We start from the raw sequence: 18,653 nt of genomic DNA on the forward strand, positions 1-18,653 counted from the left end.
TTATTCTAGCGATCATAGTGGATACGAAATGGTAACTCTGTGCTCTGGTTTACATTTCTCTGATGGCTGGTTTCCCCACCCCCCCCCCCCACCCCCCCACTCTTAATAGTGTCTTTTCAAGGTCAGAAGTTCTTAATTTTGATGACACTCAATTTATCAATTTTTTCTTTTACAGATCATGCCTTTTGTACTGAATGTAAGTAATCTTTTCCTAACCAATGGTCACAGAGGTTTTATACTATTTTTTTGTCTACAAGTGTCAAAGTTTTAAGTTTTATATTTATACTCCATTTGGAGTATTTAGTTAACTCCATTTGGAGTTACTTTTTCTTTTACTGTAGAACAAAATATGGATTGAAGTCCAGTTTTTTCGCATGTAGATATCCAATTGGTCCAGCACCATTTGTTGAAGACTGCCCTTTTGCCACTGAAATGCTTTGCTAACTTTGCCAAAAATCAGTTTAACATGTGTGTATGGATCTATTCCTGCACTTTCACAGAGAGTATAGTATAGTATAAAACGTGCAAATTCAAATCCCTACAATCACCTAAGTTAACAAAAATGTGTAAATGGGGTGAATTTAAGCCAATAGGAAGAAGTGGGGGCTATATCTTACTGAACAGAATATATGCTATCCTTAAAGCACTCAAATTCAACAGATATTAAAACACTGTGTAAGGATGTCTGGGTAACTCAGTCGGTTAAACGTCTGACTTTGGCTCAGGTCATGATGTCACAGTTCATGAGTTCGAACCCCACATCGGGCTCTGTGCTGACAGCTCAGAGCCTGGAACTTGCTTCAGCTTCTGTGTGTGTGTGTGTGTCTGTCTGTCTCTCTCTCAAAAATAAACATAAAAAACAAAACAAACAAAACACAACAATGTGTAGACCAAAACAATGGTGGGTATATGTGGTTGAGGGGTGTGCATAGGAAAAAACTCTGGTATATTAATATACTAGAGACATATTACAAATGAAAAAAAGCTAGACAGAGAGGAGAGTACATTGGGGAAAAGGTTAAAGGCAGTTTTATAGCAATAGGTAAAACAGGGAGTAACAGAAAGGGAGAAAGATGACACTAACAGATGGGAGAAGAAACTAAAAGGTCAGATACCAGACTGAGAATTAAAAGGGGTTAGGTCAAGTTTGTTTTTTTTTTTAAAGGTAAGCTCTACTAATATAACTATTAATAACAATGTCAGAAGGGTGGCTGTAGTTTGCCTCAGTTAACAACAATGACATAATTATTTGCATTTACAGCTTAGTTAACTTTTGTCTTCGTTCCTCCTCAATTAAAAAAGGGAAAAACCGGGGCACCTAGGTGGTTCAGTCGGTTAAGCAACCAACTCTTGATCTGGGCTCAGGTCACTACCTCACGGTTCCGTAGTTCGAACCCCACATGAGGCTCCACGCTGACTGCACAGAGCCTGCTTGGGATTCCCTCTCTCCCTCTCTGCCTCCCCCTGTTCCTTCTCTCTCTCTCTCTCTCTCTCTCTCTCTCTCAAAAATAAATAAACTTTTTTTTTAAGAAGGGGGAAAACCTATTCATATTCATAAAGAGAAAAAATGTATTTTGTAGGGCAGGGTCCGTGTCACTTGTGCCTTTACAGCCTGCAGAGCAAGGTTCAGCCCGTTTACCACCGGGCAGCCTGCACGGAGGAGGTCAGACTCCGGCGGCTCCGAGCTGCCTGCCGGCCTGCCGCTGGCTGAGCTGCTATGGCTGTCCCTCCGTGACAGACTAAGAATACCTTCCTTTCACTGAAGGTTCCTGATTGTTTCTTTTTGTTTGTTTGTTTTTAACTCCTGATCCAAAAAATTAAAGAACAGTTCTTTGGTTTGGAAAAAACACCCAAAATTCTGAATAAAATTATAAATTCATATTGTAATTTTCAGAAATCCACCAAAATATTAATAGCTTTTGTCTAGGCACAGGACTATGTATAGCTACTTGCTCTAAGTTTTTCCTCCCTTCTACTTCTTAATATTTTTCTCTACTTTCCACAATATTCTATTTTCCTTTCCGAAAATGGGGGACAAGAACAAGCAAGCGAGACAGCAAGATAGCTTTCAACCAAGTAATATATCATGAATTACCCTTAATCTCTTAAAATACCAAAGGAGAAATACATTTAACATGGGTGCCAAAGTAAACGTCCCCCAAATAAATGATTCCTAAATGCACATTTAATAATTTGGGAACTTCAGAAGAAATATGTTTTTAATACTATTTTTTTTGTTAATTAGAGATAAGTTCTTTCTTAATGCTAAACTAGATTTAACAGCTATAACTTACTCTGATGCCTGGAGTTCGAGCAAGGGTCAAGCTGTGATAAGCACCTTTATTTCTGGCTCACACATTTGCTTCTTAAACCAATAAACGTGTACCATCTTTGTCTCTGAGCTATCAGTGCAAATCAGAATATAACTACCAGTGCTATAAATTCACTCGTTACACTACACTTCACCATATTCACTTTATATAAATGATCACAAATGTCTTTCAATGTCAAAATCTTAAACTATAAAAACTTGACTTTCTATTTATGTTTACATTTCATTGCCCTAGTATATATCCTGTACTAATTTTATTAACGGGTTAATATTTATTTTAAGTCACAATTGCTAGAGACTAGAATCTTACTTTACTTGCTCCATAAAGAAGTGTAATCAAATAAAATACACCTAATAAAGACTATTACCAGCACTTATAGGATTGTGTCATTGCTAAGAAGTTCAAAGTTGCTATTTTTCAACTAAATTTGTTGAATGAATTATGGGTTACACCGGAATAAGTTAGTCAGAAATCTGGAGCCACACAGTTCCAGGAGCCTGTTCAGTTGATAGTATAAATGTTTCCTGACACATGCCAAGGGCTTCTAAAGTTGGACAGACAAACTGCTGAACCTAATAACTGCTCACCATCTACAACCTGATGAATTCATTACTTTAGATAATGCTAAAACTTAGTGGAGGAAATGTAGAGGAAGTAAATCTCTCACACTCTGGCAGTAACGTCTAAATTGGTGTACCTCATTAAGTAACGTCAAATTATTCTTCAAAACTGAAGAGGCATATACTCCTCAACTAGTGAGTCCAATCCTAAACACACACACACACACACACACACAGACACACACACACACACACATGCACCCTCTACAGAAATTCACACATATTCACGATAAACATGTTCAGGACTGTACAATTGTCTAATTAAAAAAAACTGGAAACTACCTAACAACGACCCAAAGACAAATGGGTAAATAAATTATGGTGGAGCCACACAGTAGAAAAATGTTGAGGAAAAATAAGCACATCGCAAGAGCATATTACAGTATATTACATATCTAAATTTTTAAAACATGCAAAATAGTTATATTATTTGAGGAAACAAATATATTCAGGATACTGTTTACCTCGAGGGAATGGGTAGGAAGGTAAAGTGAGAGAATGGTACACGGAGGGTTCAATTCCACATTGTTTTACTTCTTTTTAAAAAAATCTGAAATACAGCAAAATGTTTAAGTCCAATTAAGTTAGGTGGATGGTACATGGAATGATTCTTCTACTATTCTTTATTCTCTTCTGCAGGTTTCATATGCAAATAGTTCCTATCAATCCAACACATAAAGAGATCTGAACTGGGTGGATTCTATTTAACAAATAGTCAATATCTGACAGAGTTAAGTAAGGCCAGCAACAAAGCACCCATGACAGAAGACTGTTTGCATAAGACCTATTTCCATTGGGAATGCTAGAGCCACATGCATGCATTGGCACACATCATCTAATTAAACCCCCAACAACACTGTGAAAATGGAGGTATTATCCCCATTTCACAGATAAATGAGGTCAAAGAAATTCGGTATCTTGGCTAAGGTCACGTAGCCAGTAAGTCACAGAGAAGAGCCCAGATAATTTGTAGGTGTAAATTAACTTTCACGGCAACTCTAAGGAGTTTCAAAGGAAGGGAACATGAAGTTTAGTAACTTGTTAAAAAGGGGTTTCACTTAATCATAAGTTCAATATGAGTCCCAAATATATGTCTACCAAAAAAGCAGCTTAATTTTGAGTTCTATAATAAGAAAAAACAAAATAAACAAAAACTATCAGCCAGCCATACTTTGTACTAATATGTGCATACACCAAGTACTGACTTTAATTTTAGGAGCCAAGTTTTAAGAGGACATTGATAAAATGCAGAGTTGTTACCAGGGGCAATATTCAGCTGAATAAAAGAATAAATGTTAAATGTTCTAACCATTAGCTTTTTAAAACTGAGCTGAATTACTGGGTGTTTTATGTAAGTGATGAATCACGGTAATCTACCCCTGAAGCCATGAGCACACCGTATACACTATGTTAGCTAACTTGACAATAAATTATATATTTAAAAAAAAAAGAAATGGTGAAAGACCAGAACTACGTAATCACAAAGACTAAGTGATACTCTAATTTTCCATTCTGTATTTTTTTTATCACTCTAATGCTTAGTATTAAGATAAAGTGTATGCTGTGCTCTGGAAAATTAATTAATTAAAATAAAATTTTAAATAAAAATTAAAGGGGCGCCTGGGTGGCTCAGTCGGCTGAGCGTCTGACTTCGGCTCAGGTCACGATCTCACTGTCCGTGGGTTCGAGCCCCGCGTCGGGCTCTGTGCTGACGGCTCAGAGCCTGGAGCCTGTTTCAGATTCTGTGTCTCCCTCTCTCTGACCCTGCCCCGTTCATGCTCTGTCTCTCTCTGTCTCAAAAATAAATAAACATTAAAAAAAAATTTTTTTAAATAAATAAAAATTAAAAAACTGAGCTGAATTGCTTTAGGAATATGAGTATTTCTCTGAATACACTGGTGGATATAATGCTTTCATTTAATTATAAACCCCTGTGGGTTATTCTATGTCTTACTTCTGGCTGCTATAACAAAACATCAGAGACTGGGGGTACTTAGACAACAAACATTTATTTCTCAAAGTTCTGAAGGCTAGGAAGTCCAAGATCAAGGTGCCAGTAGATCTGGTGTCTCATGAGGGCCCTTTCCTGGTGTATACATATCTGCCTTCATGCTGTATCACCACATGCTATGGGGCAGTGGGGGGTCGGGCAAACTCCCTGGTATCTTCTTACGAGGACATTAATCCCATTGTGAGGACAGTGCCCTCACATCTCATTTAAACTTAATTACCACCAAAAGGCCACACCTTCTGATACCATCACATTGGGGGTTTTGGGCTTCAACATATGAATTCTGGGGTGACACATACTTTCCATCCATAACATGATACAATCACCAACTCCTTTTAACTTAAATTGCTACAGGAAAAATGAAATTAAAACTGTGGTAAACCATCAATAAACTCAATAATTATCATTTCCCTCTGAAACATTTTTTATTTATAAAATGATTTTTGATTAGATAAGATTTCTTAAATACTGCATTACAGTGCAATACAATTCAGTGAATGAATCATCTCTGTATATGTGCTGCCAAAGCCAGCACAGTAAACAAATCATCTCTGAAAGTGTCAAAAAAGAAGTCGAAAGCCTCTCCGTCACAGATGCTGAAGCCTCTACTCTGGTAAAAGGTTGGACTTCATGATCAATAAACTTCCTCCTAATTCTCACATTTTTTTAAGTGCAAAGGTTAATATGGCTTTGATAAAGAAACTCCATTTAAGACCAACAAAATACTCATTAGCAGGAAGTCAGAGGTGAAACTAATAAAGTGGCAGGAAATCATATACTGATTAAGATATTATCCAGTGAGGTTAATCAGAGGGTCTTGCTGTGTAAATTTAAAAATAACGAGCTTTATCTCTACTGCAAAAAGAACTGAAATCTACCTCATACACAAAGAGAAATATTAACTCAAAATGTATCAAAGACCTAAATTAAGTCCTAAAACTATAAACTCTTAAAAAAAAACACAGGCATAAATTTTCATCACCTCAGATCAGGCAAGAGTCTCTTAGTTATGACACCAAAGGGACAAGGAAAAAAAAAGATAAATTGGACTTCACCAAAATTAAAAACTTTTGTGCCTTAGAGGACACCATCAAGAAAGTAAAAACACTATCCACATGATGGGAGAATATATTTGCAAATCATCTATCTGATATGGGACTCATATTTTCAATAATAAAAGGGCAAGTCACCAAATTCAAAAACTGGCAAAAGATTTAAATAGGCATTTCTCTAAAAAAAAGATGTATGAATGGCCAATAAGCGTTATGAAAAGATGCTCCACATCTTAGTCATTAGGGAAATGCAAATCAAATTACAATTCCACTTCACACTTTAGAATGGCGTGGGTCAAAAAGTCATATAATAGTAAGTGCTGACAGGTGGCTCAGTTGGTTAAGTATCCGACTTCGGCTCAGACCATGATCTCACAGTTCATGGGTTTGAGCCCCGCTTCGGGCTCCGTGCTGACAGCTCAGAGCCTGAAGTCTGCTTCAGATTCTGTGTCTCTTTCTCTTTCTGCCCCTCCCTACTCATGCTCTGTCTCTCTCTGTCTCTCAAAAATAAATAAAAAAACACTTTGGGAATGCAAGCTGGTGCAGCCACTCTGGAAAACAGTATGGAGGTTCCTCAAAAAATTAAAAATAGAACTACCCTAAGACCCAGCAATTGCACTACTAGGCATTTATCCAAGGGATACAGGCGTGCTGTTTCGAAGGGACACGTGCACCTCAATGTTTATAGCAGCACTTTCAGCAATAACCAAAATACGGAAAGAGCCCAAATGTCCATCGATGGATGAATGGATAAAGAAGATGTGGTCTATATATACAATGGAGTATCACTTGGCAATCAAAACGAATGAAATCTTGCCACTTGCAACTACATGGATGGAACTGGAGGGTATTATGCTAAGTGAAAGTAGTCAGTCAGAGAAAGACAAATATTATATGACTTCACTCATATGATGACTTTAAGATACAAAAGGGACATAAGGGAAGGGAAGCAAAAATCATATAAAAACAGGGAGGGGGACAAAACATAAGAGATTCATAAATATGGAGAACAAACAGAGGGTTACTGGAGGCGGTGTGAGAGGGGGAATGGACTAAATGGGTTAGGGGCATAAAGAATCTACTCCTGAAATCATTGTTGCACTATATGCTAACTAATTTGGATGTAAATTTAAGAAATAAAATAAAATTTAAAATAATAATAAATAAATAAATAAATAAATAAATAAAACTTAAAAATTTTTTAAAAAATAGTAGTGCTGGCAAGGAAATAGAGAAATCAGAACCCTCATACACTGCTGGTGGAAATGTAAAATGGTGCAGCCACTTTGGAACAGTTTGTATTCCTCAAAATGTTAGACACAGAGTTACCATATGACCCAGTAATTCCATTCTTTGAGAAGTCAGTGAGATGATTCATTTTCAGAAATACCAAATAAAAGCAGGGCTGTCTAGTAACAATAGGTTTACAACCCATTGGAAATATGTACAAACCCCCACCTACCCACAATAGAGTCCCAAACTCTTAGACACTTCACTTCCTGGTTCTTCCTCCCCTCTCCATTTCGTGGGCTTATTTTTCACGGGCTTTGCAATGAGTGTGAGCCAAAGAACTGAAGTCTCTGTGTCACCTCAAGGAATGTACATTTGTCCCAATCAGACTATTTTTTGCCTTACACGGGCAAAGGCGTTGTCTAGGTAAGGCTGTAACCTCTGTAGTACTCAGCCAATGAGGAACCAGGGGAGGCCCTTGCATGCTAGGAGATAAACTGCCTGCTGTAACTGCCCCGAGCGTGCCTGTCCATCAGACACCTGCTCTTGCAAGAACGGTGATTAAAGCCTTGCTTCACTGTGCTCCGAGTCTCCTCCGCGTTCCTCCTTTGATTGGGTCAGTGGCCTTATTTCTCACACACTCCTAGGTATATTACTAAAAGAAAGGAAAACATATGTCCGTGTAAAAACTTGTACATGGAAGTTGACAGCCAGATTATTCATAATAGTCAAAAAGTGGAAATAACTCACATGTCCATCAACAATTAAACAGATACATAAAATGTGGTCTATGCATACAACAGAATATTATTTGGCCATAAAATGGAATGAAATACAGATCATGCTACGATATGAAAGAACCATGAGAGTATTATGCAAAGTGAAAGAAAGAAGTGTGACACAAAAGGTCAAATATTGTATGGTTCCATGGGATTTCTTTTGGCGTGGTAGAACAGTCTGATAACAGTGATAATAGTTGTATAACTTTGTGAATACACTAAAAGCCACTTTAAAAGGGTAACTTTATGATACATGAATTATATCTCAATAAAAATAATAATAAAAATAAATAGGAAATCTTTCTTGGGATTAATCATAACGAAATCCTAGTAGATTTCACCATAGTAGATACAGTATCATAGTATGATTCCCAGGGTAAAAGAAGAACTGCAGTAAGCACAGGACCAAGAAACTGTCCAGGTGAAGTCTCGGGGCTTTCTGATAAACACATTAGATAATCAGCGGTTAGCAAAAACAAAGCACTATTCCTATACTCTACATGTCTGCCTCAGACATCAATCACGATACCCTCTGCCACTGAGCTGGAAATTGCAATAGAACTCTTCTAAACAGCTATCCATGTACTCAGTACCAATTTATCATAATCGATAACAAATTGCTGAAGGACAGACCTACAGGTACTAACTTCATACCCATTTCTCATAGTCTGTTACACATGCAAATATTAGTGGTTAGCACTTTTAATAATGGTTTTATTGATTACAAAATATTTGACATACAAAAAAGGTATTGAAAATAATTTTAACAGATATACCCACTATCCAGCTAAAGAAATATACAAATTCAGTTAATATTTCTCCTACTTTTAATAAATATTTATCCTTTTAGAAAAAGAACTATGGGGGCGCCTGGGTGGCCCAGTCGGTTAAGCGCCAACTTCAGCTCAGGTCACGATCTTGAGGTTCGTGAGTCTGAGCCCCACGTCAGGCTCTGTGCTGACAGCTCAGAGCCTGGAACCTGCTTCAGATTCTGTCTCCCTCTCTCTCTACCCCTCCCCAACTCATGCTCTCTTTCTCTCTCCTTTCTCTCAAAAATAAAATAAATATTAAAAAAAGAAAAAGAAAAAGAAAAAAAGAAAAGAAGAAAAAGAACTATGACTATACTCTTGCTCTCTCAGTTAAAAATATCTGTACTGAGGAACGTCTGGGTGCCTCAGTCAGTTAAGCATCCAACTCTTAAATTCGTTTTTGTTGTTGTTGTTTATTTATTTATTTATGTTTTAAAATTTACATCCAAATTAGTTAGCATATAGTGCAACAATGCAATACAGCACACCTGTATCCCATGGATTAATGCCTAGCAGTGCAATTGCTGGGTCGTAGGGTAGTTCTATTTTTCGTTTTTTGAGGAACCTCCATACTCTTTTCCAGAGTGGCTGCACCAGCTTGCATTCCCATTAACATTTTTTTGTAATGTTTATTTTTGAGAGAGAGAGACAGAGAGACAGAATGCAAGTGGGGGAAGGGCAGAGAGAGGGGGAGACACAGAATCGAGGCAGGCTCTAGGCTCCCAGCTGTCAGCACAGAGCCTGACGCAGAGCTTGAACTCACAAACCGCGAGATCATGACCTGAGCTGAAGTAGGACGCTCAACCGACAGGCACCCAGGCGCCCCTACATCCAACTCTTGATTTTAGCTCAGGTCATGATCTCACAGTTTGTGGGTTCACTGCGCTGACAGTGAATCCCTGTTTGGGATTCTCTCTCTCCCTCTCTCTCTCTGCCCTTCCCCCGCTCACACTCTCCCTCTCAAAATAAATAAATAAACTTTAAAAAAATCTGTACATACTGTACATATATGGCCCATGGAGTAAAACTAAGACATCATATTCACCTAGAGACTCTTAAGCGACCTGACATATGACATTTACTATGTATAAAATCTCTATCACTGTCAATTTTGAGAAGGAAACTCCCACATATCAACAGCAATAGTAATGGAAACAGAAGTTAGAAAGTGACCAGAGGGTTCTTCCAGTCCAAACTTTCACTCTCACTTAGCCAAAGGCAAAGGCCTCCACTATCCACCTTTCCTGTGTATTGCCAGCCCAGCACACTTCTCATTTTAACATCCGTGATATGTTTCAAGGCACTTTCACACACAATATCTCATTAACCCTACAGGATAGATAAGGCAGCTCTATTTATACCCCTTTTTATAGATGTGGAAGAATGTCTATTAAGAAGCTATTAAGAGCACAAGATCGGAGTTAAGCAGGGCTTGAACCCCTGCTTCACTACTCAGCAAGGTGAACCACAAAATAAAGATGAGAATGCCTGCCTTACAGCATAGTTATGAGGATTAGATTACACAACATATACAAAGCACTTAGCACAGAACCTGGTGTAAAATAAGCACTAATGAATGGTAGCTGCTACTACTGTTGCTGTTAATTAGGCAAGATCACGCAGCTCCTAAACACAGGAGCCAAGACTGAAACTTGGGTCTTCTTTGATTCCACACACCACAGCTTCATTCTCAGATGGTCATCAAGGGTTCTGTTTTATAGCGTAGACCCTACCATTTCCAGGCAATACTTGCCTGTTCTCATCTAGACACGTTCTCATCTAGACATCTAGATCACATGATGATCGCTTTGGGATTTTAAGAATCAAAAACCAATAGCAATACCAACAGCTGCTAACATCACCAAAACACAACCAGGCATTAAATGGGTCTCATAATACTATCTATAAAGTCATCTTGCTCCCCACACACACAAAGTTAAACCTTATTCAAGCTTCTACGTCAAACTACCAATTTATAGGATATACAGAGGGTAGAGAAATATGTGAAACTAAAGAGAAATCCAGAGTAACAAATTCTATAGGACAAACCACCTAGGTTCTTCAACACATAAATTACAAGGGGAAAAAAAAAAAGAGAAGAAGGAATCTACAAATTTTTTTTTTAATTTTTATTTTTTATTTTTATTTTTTAATATATGAAATTTACTGTCAAATTGGTTTCCATACAACACCCAGTGCTCATCCCAAAAGGTGCCCTCCTCAATACCCATCACCCACCCTGCCCTCCCTCCCACCCCCCATCAACCCTCAGTTTGTTCTCAGTTTTTAACAGTCTCTTATGCTTTGGCTCCCTCCCCCTCATACCCCCTTTTTTTTTTTTTTTTTTTTTTCTTCTTTCCTTCCCCTCCCCCATGGGTTTCTGTTATGTTTCTCAGGATCCACATAAGAGTGAAACCATATGGTATCTGTCTTTCTCTGTATGGCTTATTTCACTCAGCATCACACTCTCCAGTTCCATCCATGTTGCTACAAAAGGCCATATTTCATTTTTTCTCATTGCCACGTAGTATTCCATTGTGTATATAAACCACAATTTCTTTATCCATTCATCAGTTGATGGTCATTTAGGCTCTTTCCATAATTTGGCTATTGTTGAGAGTGCCGCTATAAACATTGGGGTATAGGTGCCCCTATGCATCAGTACTCCTGTATCCCTTGGATAAATTCCTAGCAGTGCTATTGCTGGGTCATAGGGTAGGTCTATTTTTAATTTTCTGAGGAACCTCCACACTGCTTTCCAGAGCGGCTGCACCAATTTGCAAGGAATCTACAAATTTTAAAAAGACTTAAAACACATTTCAATTAATTCTGATGTCAAAAAAATATTTTTGATTCTCCCCCCAAAAAGGCACAGCATCAGCCCCATGCTATGGGGGAGAGAATACCCTAGAGACTTAACCAGAATACTCAGGAATACTTTAGGCTTTGGGACATTTCTTTTTATCCCTTGTAAATCAATAAATTAACATTCTGGTTTTTAAAAGAAAAGCAATAACAATACATACAGCTTTTACTCTGCCTATGCTACATCTATGATAAAAGTCTTATTTGGAAGAGTATTTTTGAAAGACTACAAGTTTAGTCTTTAAAAATGTTTAAATGATCTTCCCCAACCCCCTCCCCCAATCTACAAGATGGCTGGAGCAAAGGTCAAGGGAAAAAACAAATAAGAAAAGTCAGGAAGGAACACTTTTGTAACTGAAGCTTAAAAGAAAACCCACAGCACGAACAGGATTAGCTGTCAACAGTAACTTTCCCAGAAGTAAACCATCCTATGATGAGATCTGAGATATCTTAATGAAAATTATAGCACCTCTCTGTCATCAAGAAGCAGTCAGTTAAGGTAAATTAAATGAAAATTCAACTGAAATTTCAACATGGGCACATGCTGTAATGTAGATTACTTGTTTATTTCCAGAGTATTCTAAAAAAGATTTGAGACAGCTCACAAAGTGCATTAGAATTAAAAAGAAAAAGGCAATAAGACTGGGGCAAAGAGAAAATGAGGGAGGAAAATAAGATGAAGCCAGGGGTAAGTTTACCACACAAACTATATGCCACAGGTTCTCTTGAGCTGCAAGGGAGGGACTTTGAGTTCCCCTGCAGAGAGAAATACCATGGGTTACAGGAGTCATGATGACTATGTAAGACAAGGAAATCAGCTGGTCAGGGGAAACACAGCTTTTCCTTTTACAAAGACCTGGGAAAAAAAACTACTACATGGGTTCTAACAATAATGGTGATGATAGCAGCTTGAACTATAAAACACTACACTTAAAAATAGTTAAGATGGTAAGTTTTATGTTATGGATATCTTACTATAGTAAAAAAAAAAAAAAAATGGGGGAAAGCAGCTCATTTTCATCGCATGTGTCGTGGGCTGGGTGTGTTCCAAGCATTTTACATGTTTAAACTCACAAAATTCTCATAACAACCTTGTAGAGGTAGGTACAATTTTATTACCCTATTTCACAGATGAGCAAACTAAGGTGCCAAAAGGTTAAGGAGCACACAACTAGGAAGCCTGAGAGCCAGGTTTCAAGGCCAGGACATCTGGCTCCAGAGTCCACACTTCAAACCATTACATAATCCTTTATCCAGAATGGTGTCCCCTTTTGGGCAAGAGTATTTGCCATCAGCTATTAATTCATTTTGTGTTCAGTCTTAGTATTCCAGACAGTTGCCAGAAGTAGTAGCAGTGGTTACCACATCAATAAGGGCACTAAGATAAAGGAGATAATAGCCTCACAAGAATGCTACAATAAGAGGAGTACTAAATTTTATAAAGCTGTTTATTTTAATGGCCTTCAATAAAGGTTGATTGCACTATACCAAATAACAATTCTGTAAAGTAATTCTACCCCAGTCTAAAACAATGCAAGCTATATACTTAGCATTCTGGTATTCTGGCTTGATCCAAGTAAAAACTGTTTCTAAAGCAATGGACTGAATGTGTTTAAGCAATTCTCAGAGAGTGCTGTTTCTGACTGCTTAGGTTTTTGATAAGAATTAAGCAGCAAAGTAAGTGGATACATACTTGCTAGAGTGAAGCTATTCTATACTGCCAATTAAGGGTAGACTAAATACTTTCATACTCAATCAAGTACGGAATCAGGTTAGCGTCCACTTATGAAAACTGAGAAACCTAACCACTAAAGATACCTAGCAGTCAACCCACCTTGCCATGGAGGTGAGCCAAGAAAGTATTTTCTCATAAGGCCAAAATTTGCCTCTGAAAGTGGTTCTGATTCTGCGCCAATGGACAAACTGGTCAGTTGAGCCTGAAAGTTCTATACCATTCAATGTACTCTCAGTGATTTTGAACTGGAAAATTCTCATAACAAGAGTTTCCCAACATTCATCTCAGTCATAAAATTAACCTCAATTAAGCACTCACAGAACATCCAATTAAGACATGTATCCTTGAGTTAACTAAATGAATTGGGCAGTTATGTAAAGTTATTAGATATAAGCCAATTAAATGTCCAGGGATATCTGTAAAATATATGTATGATGTAGGTTTTGGAATAATAGATATATCATATCTTTCTTTCTGAAATAACCAGGTAGTAGGGTCAGCTGCCTACCAAGGCCATTCCTCATTAATGTAAATACAAGCACATTATGGCTAGGAAGCAAGGAAAAAAAAAAAAAAGACAAGTATCCCAAAAGGAAAGTGAACAACATGAACAAATTAAGAGCCTTAGAGGAAAAAAAAACCCAACATACAACAAACATCTGATAAGATGATCAACTTTATCAACAGTCAGGGAACTACAAATTACAACAATGCTGTTATATCATTTTCATCCATCAAATAGGCCCCAAACAGAAATGACTGACAATATCCAGAGTTCATAAAGGTGGGGGAAAGCAACAACTATCATATGCTATTGGCAGAAGTGTAAACTGACAAAGCCTTTGGGGTAACATTTTGAAAGGACATCAATTTTTTTAAATGTGCATAACCACTAATTCCATAAGTATGTTCTCAAACATGTGCAAAAACAAGTACAGACTTGGATGCCTACCAAAACAAAGCTCACAACAGCAAGAAACTCAGTATCTAAATGTCCATCAAAAGAGAGAAAGATGGCTAAATTACAGCATATACATCTAATTAATGTTATACAGCATTTTATGCAAAGATAAAATGGCTCCTTCGTATTCTGAAATTAAAAAAAAATTCCCATGCCATTAAGTTTAGAAAGTCTACAACAATTCAAAAAGTATGATCCTAGGGAAGAAACCAGGACAGATGCCAAAGGGGGTCTGAATTAGTCAGAATTCTTTCAGTTCCAAGAGACAAAAACCTGATTCAAACTAGCACGAGCAGTTAGGCAACTCATTTAACTGGGATTAATGAGTTTAGCTCATTTAACTGGGAAATATAGGGTGGATCTAATTTAAGGTTCAAGAGGATCCAGAGCCTCCAGTGAGTCCCCATGCTCGTGCATGTGAGAATGCGTGTGATTATGCTTTGGGAGTGTGTGTGAGAGACAGAGTCCGTCTCAGTCAGCTCTGCTTCACCCTGTACGTTGGCTTCACCCTTCCCTACAGTGGACAGGCTTCCTTCATGCGGCCAGACACACTCTATCTCACTTCGGCGGACTCCAAGGGAATGAATGAGCCTGTCCCTTGTCCAACATCCATTTCTCAACCTGAAGGAAAGGCTCTGAACCTGTACTGGTCATAGAGCCATTCTGCAGCAATCACTATGGCCAAAGAAACTATGACAGATCAGATCCAGCCTAGGTCACATGCCCATCCCCTGGCCACTGGGAAAAATACTGTGACCTGAAATGGCAGGGGGTAGGGGGTTGGGGGGAATGTGGGGAGAGACAAGACAGCCTAAATTAACAGCTGCCATATAATTCATTACAGAGACTTTTGCCTTTTAACTCCACATACTTCCATTTCTTTGAATTTGTTGTTAGAATACAGTCAGGATTTACATATGTGATTTATTGTTTAATTTAAAAGAGAATACTATTAAAATGCAGTCATAAAGAAGGCCTAAAGTCAAAAAAGTTCAAGGTTGATGACTTTAAGAATAAAACTGGGAGGAAAATCGGCCTCATGTACAAATAAGAAACCGGGCTTCCTACTCCTGCATACTTGGCCAACATTTTAACTACCACCCAGTAGTCCTTCTCAAACCAAGCATTAGAAAATGAACGAAAAACAGAGAAAACAGATTTTAACTACTCAGCAGTATGTTGATAAGAGGGAGGGAAAACACCTCCAGGGACTCTAAGGAGAAACTTTATGAAATCCTCAGACAGCAAGAGGCTGCCAAAAGTGTCAGAAAGCCCTTTCTTTATGCCTTTTCTCACTTTTCCCACCCTACAATATTACCAGCCAAACAGTATATGTAGAATAGAAAAGCTCAGGATCAGTTTTACTTAAACTAAATCACTTTCCACCTGTTTCAAATATCTACTCTAAAGATGGTAGCAAACCATCTAAACTAAAACAATTTATATTACCTACCCCTAAAGTAGAGACATTATTAAAATTTCTCCTTTAATTGTCCCAAGGTCGACCATTCAACACTACAAGCTCTTTTCACAAATTAATTTAGTAATAAAAATCCCATTTAGACTGACACACAAAACAATTCCTTTTTCCTTCAATGACTCCAAGCAAGGCCTACCAATTCTGGTATTCATTCACCTCTCTAAAGAAAGCCAATTCTGCAAGGATAAGGCAAAGACATTTATTGCTCACGAAATATCTCTTGCACACATTTCCTAGCCCCTTAAGTAGCTGTCCCATGACTACTTCTGACCAATGGATTACATAAGAAGTGATGAGGGTCACTTCAGGGTCAAAGGCACAGTAACCAAAGAGGTTCCATGTTCCTGATAGCGCATCAAACATACTTTATTATTTTAAATACAGAACCCTTTTTCATGTTCCAGGAGACTATCCTATAGGCATCATTCCAGATCCTACAAATCTAATTCAAATTCTACTTCCACCAAGAAGCCTACTCAGACCACACATATCATCATTAATGTGCTACGTATGTATACTGTGGATAAAGTACTATGGAAACACTGTGGTACTGACATATAACTAGTAATAAATGCTCTACCCTCTATAATTTACAAAGTGGTTGCTGCAATAGTACCCATGTAAAAACAGAAATAAGTATACATGATAATAAATAAATTTCAAGTGAGTGCTAAAAATAGTAAGCGCCACAGGAGTTTCCTCACATCTCAGTTAGCAACTAACTAGTTTGTTATATACTCCCATATGATACCTTTTCTATTATTTTTTAATTTTTAATTAAATTATGAATTAATCAAATGATGAGGCACCTGGGTGTTCAGTTGGTTGAACATCTGACTCTTGGTTTCAGTTCAGGTCATGATCTCACCATTCGTGAGTTTGAGCCCCACATGGGACTCTGTGCTGACGGTGCAGAGCCCGCTTGGGATTTCTCTCTACCTCTCTCTCTCTCTCTGCCCCTCCCCAGCTTGCTCTCTCTGTCTCTCTCTCTCTCTCAAAATAAATAAGTAAACATAAAGCAAATGAGACTTTTTTATGGGGATTACGATCTTCTTGAAGGGCAGGAAGCCTAAGATACAATAATTTTGCCACTCCCCATATTACCAAACAAGTACTCAATAAAAATATATATTTTAGTGAGAAGAATAGGCTGAGAAATCAAAACAGAAGTATAGGAATCCCCAAGACATCAGTACTTTATGTCTCCAACAGGGCAAAAGAAACACAAGTTTTTCTGTTATCCATGGCAGGTAGAACTCTACACTGGAGAACATGACTCACCAGGCTATGCCAGACTTTTGTACATAGCCATGACAGCCAGCTTCTTATCCTGTAGGACCACATGCTCTCCAGCCAATATTTGATTTCCAAATCAATTTCCCAAATACCCTGAAACCAGTAGAGAGAATCCCTAGATAATATGTTCGAGTATCCCAGGCACACATTAAAAAAAAAAAAAAAAAAAAAAAAAAAAAAGGTCTGTTTCTCTAAGTACATTAATAAGCAGCATTATGGTTTAATCAATATGATTTGTCAAATATTTTATTATCTATGTGTGTAAGACATTGCAGAGGACAAAATATAAATCATAAGCCCCTTCTGCCATTCTCATACCCTACCTAATTTGGGAGATAGGACACGTGAAAACAAAAAATTCCACACAGTACAAGGCAGTAAAGTGTCAAATGAATAATAAGGAAAATATATATGAAAAGAGTTCATAAAAGGAAGAGATCACTTTCAAATTTCATATTCTAAACAATTAACAAGCAAGGTGGAATCTGAGCTGAGCTTTTAAGGATAGGTAGAATTTCAAGAAGTATAGAGTAGGATAATGGAGAACATTCCAGGGAAAAGAATATGTAAAGGAGTGGAAACAGAGAAGCCTAAGGAATGTTTAAGGGACAGTAAACTGACAATTGATTTCAGTTTACTAGGGGAGAATAGTGGGAAATGAGACCAGAAATCCAGGTTGGTGCCAGACACTGGAAAGCTTTAAATGCCAAGCTAAGTAACAATTTCATCTTGACAGTAATGAGGAGCCATTGAAGGTTTTTAAGCAAACAACACAATGAAAATAAGAATTAGGATGATCTCTGCAAAACAAAATTTAGGACACACTTAAGAAGGAACTCACTGGGGGCAGCGAGACCACCTTGGATAACATGGCAATAATTAGGCCTAAATTAGAACAATGACAGTGAGGGAAAAAAAGGAACAGATCTAAGCAGCTGATAAAACTTGGAAAGTGTTTTTAGCATATGTCAAATCAGACCCTAAGGACTCTAGAAAGCTGAGATTCAAATGCTAGAAAGAAAGAGTTTAAAAACACAGCAACTGTGAATTCTAGCCTACCCAGCAGGGTCTCCCCACACTTAAATTGATACCGGGCTCTTCCATACGTATATGCATTCCCATCTCCACACCCCTACAAAAGGTCCACTCTTTTTTATTGGGGTTTAGGGGAACAGAGGTGGGAAATGATATATAAGAGCCGCAAAGTGATGAAGGCCAGGTAGTTGTGCAACAAACAGAACTCAAACATCTGTAAAGGCCAAAGGCAATGCAATCACATCTATTGCAAAATGGAAAAACAGACTGCAAATCCAGTCATACTGCAGGCTTGAGTAATGACATCAGATATATCCATTAAACTTGGCAAGAAGGTGAGGCTAGATGAATGGAGTTTTTGAGGTCCCAGTCCTTAACAACAGAGGTTCTTAACCTTTGAGGAGGTCATGAACCCTTTTGGGAATTTGGTAAAAGCTATAGAACCCC

General features: G+C 37.9%; 1 protein-coding gene across 15 annotated transcripts in view; it reads right to left on the minus strand.

Annotated features, from left to right (window-relative positions):
* NCOA1 (nuclear receptor coactivator 1) overlaps positions 1-18,653 on the minus strand; it is a 241,278-nt gene that overhangs the window by 212,974 nt on the left and 9,651 nt on the right. For 6 of the 15 annotated variants that reach the window (XM_049651958.1, XM_049651966.1, XM_049651967.1 and 3 more), the window contains exon 1: positions 3,418-7,197. The exons of 3 other annotated variants lie outside the window; for them this stretch is intronic. The gene's annotated coding sequence lies outside the window, so the exon portion shown is untranslated. Of the gene's footprint in view, positions 1-3,417; positions 10,947-18,653 lie in introns of those variants that run through there. 6 more of the 15 variants (XM_049651969.1, XM_049651971.1, XM_049651970.1 and 3 more) reach the window with 3 other exon arrangements.

Source organism: Panthera uncia (genome assembly GCF_023721935.1).
Source record: "Panthera uncia isolate 11264 chromosome A3 unlocalized genomic scaffold, Puncia_PCG_1.0 HiC_scaffold_12, whole genome shotgun sequence".
NCBI lineage: Eukaryota > Metazoa > Chordata > Mammalia > Carnivora > Felidae > Panthera > Panthera uncia.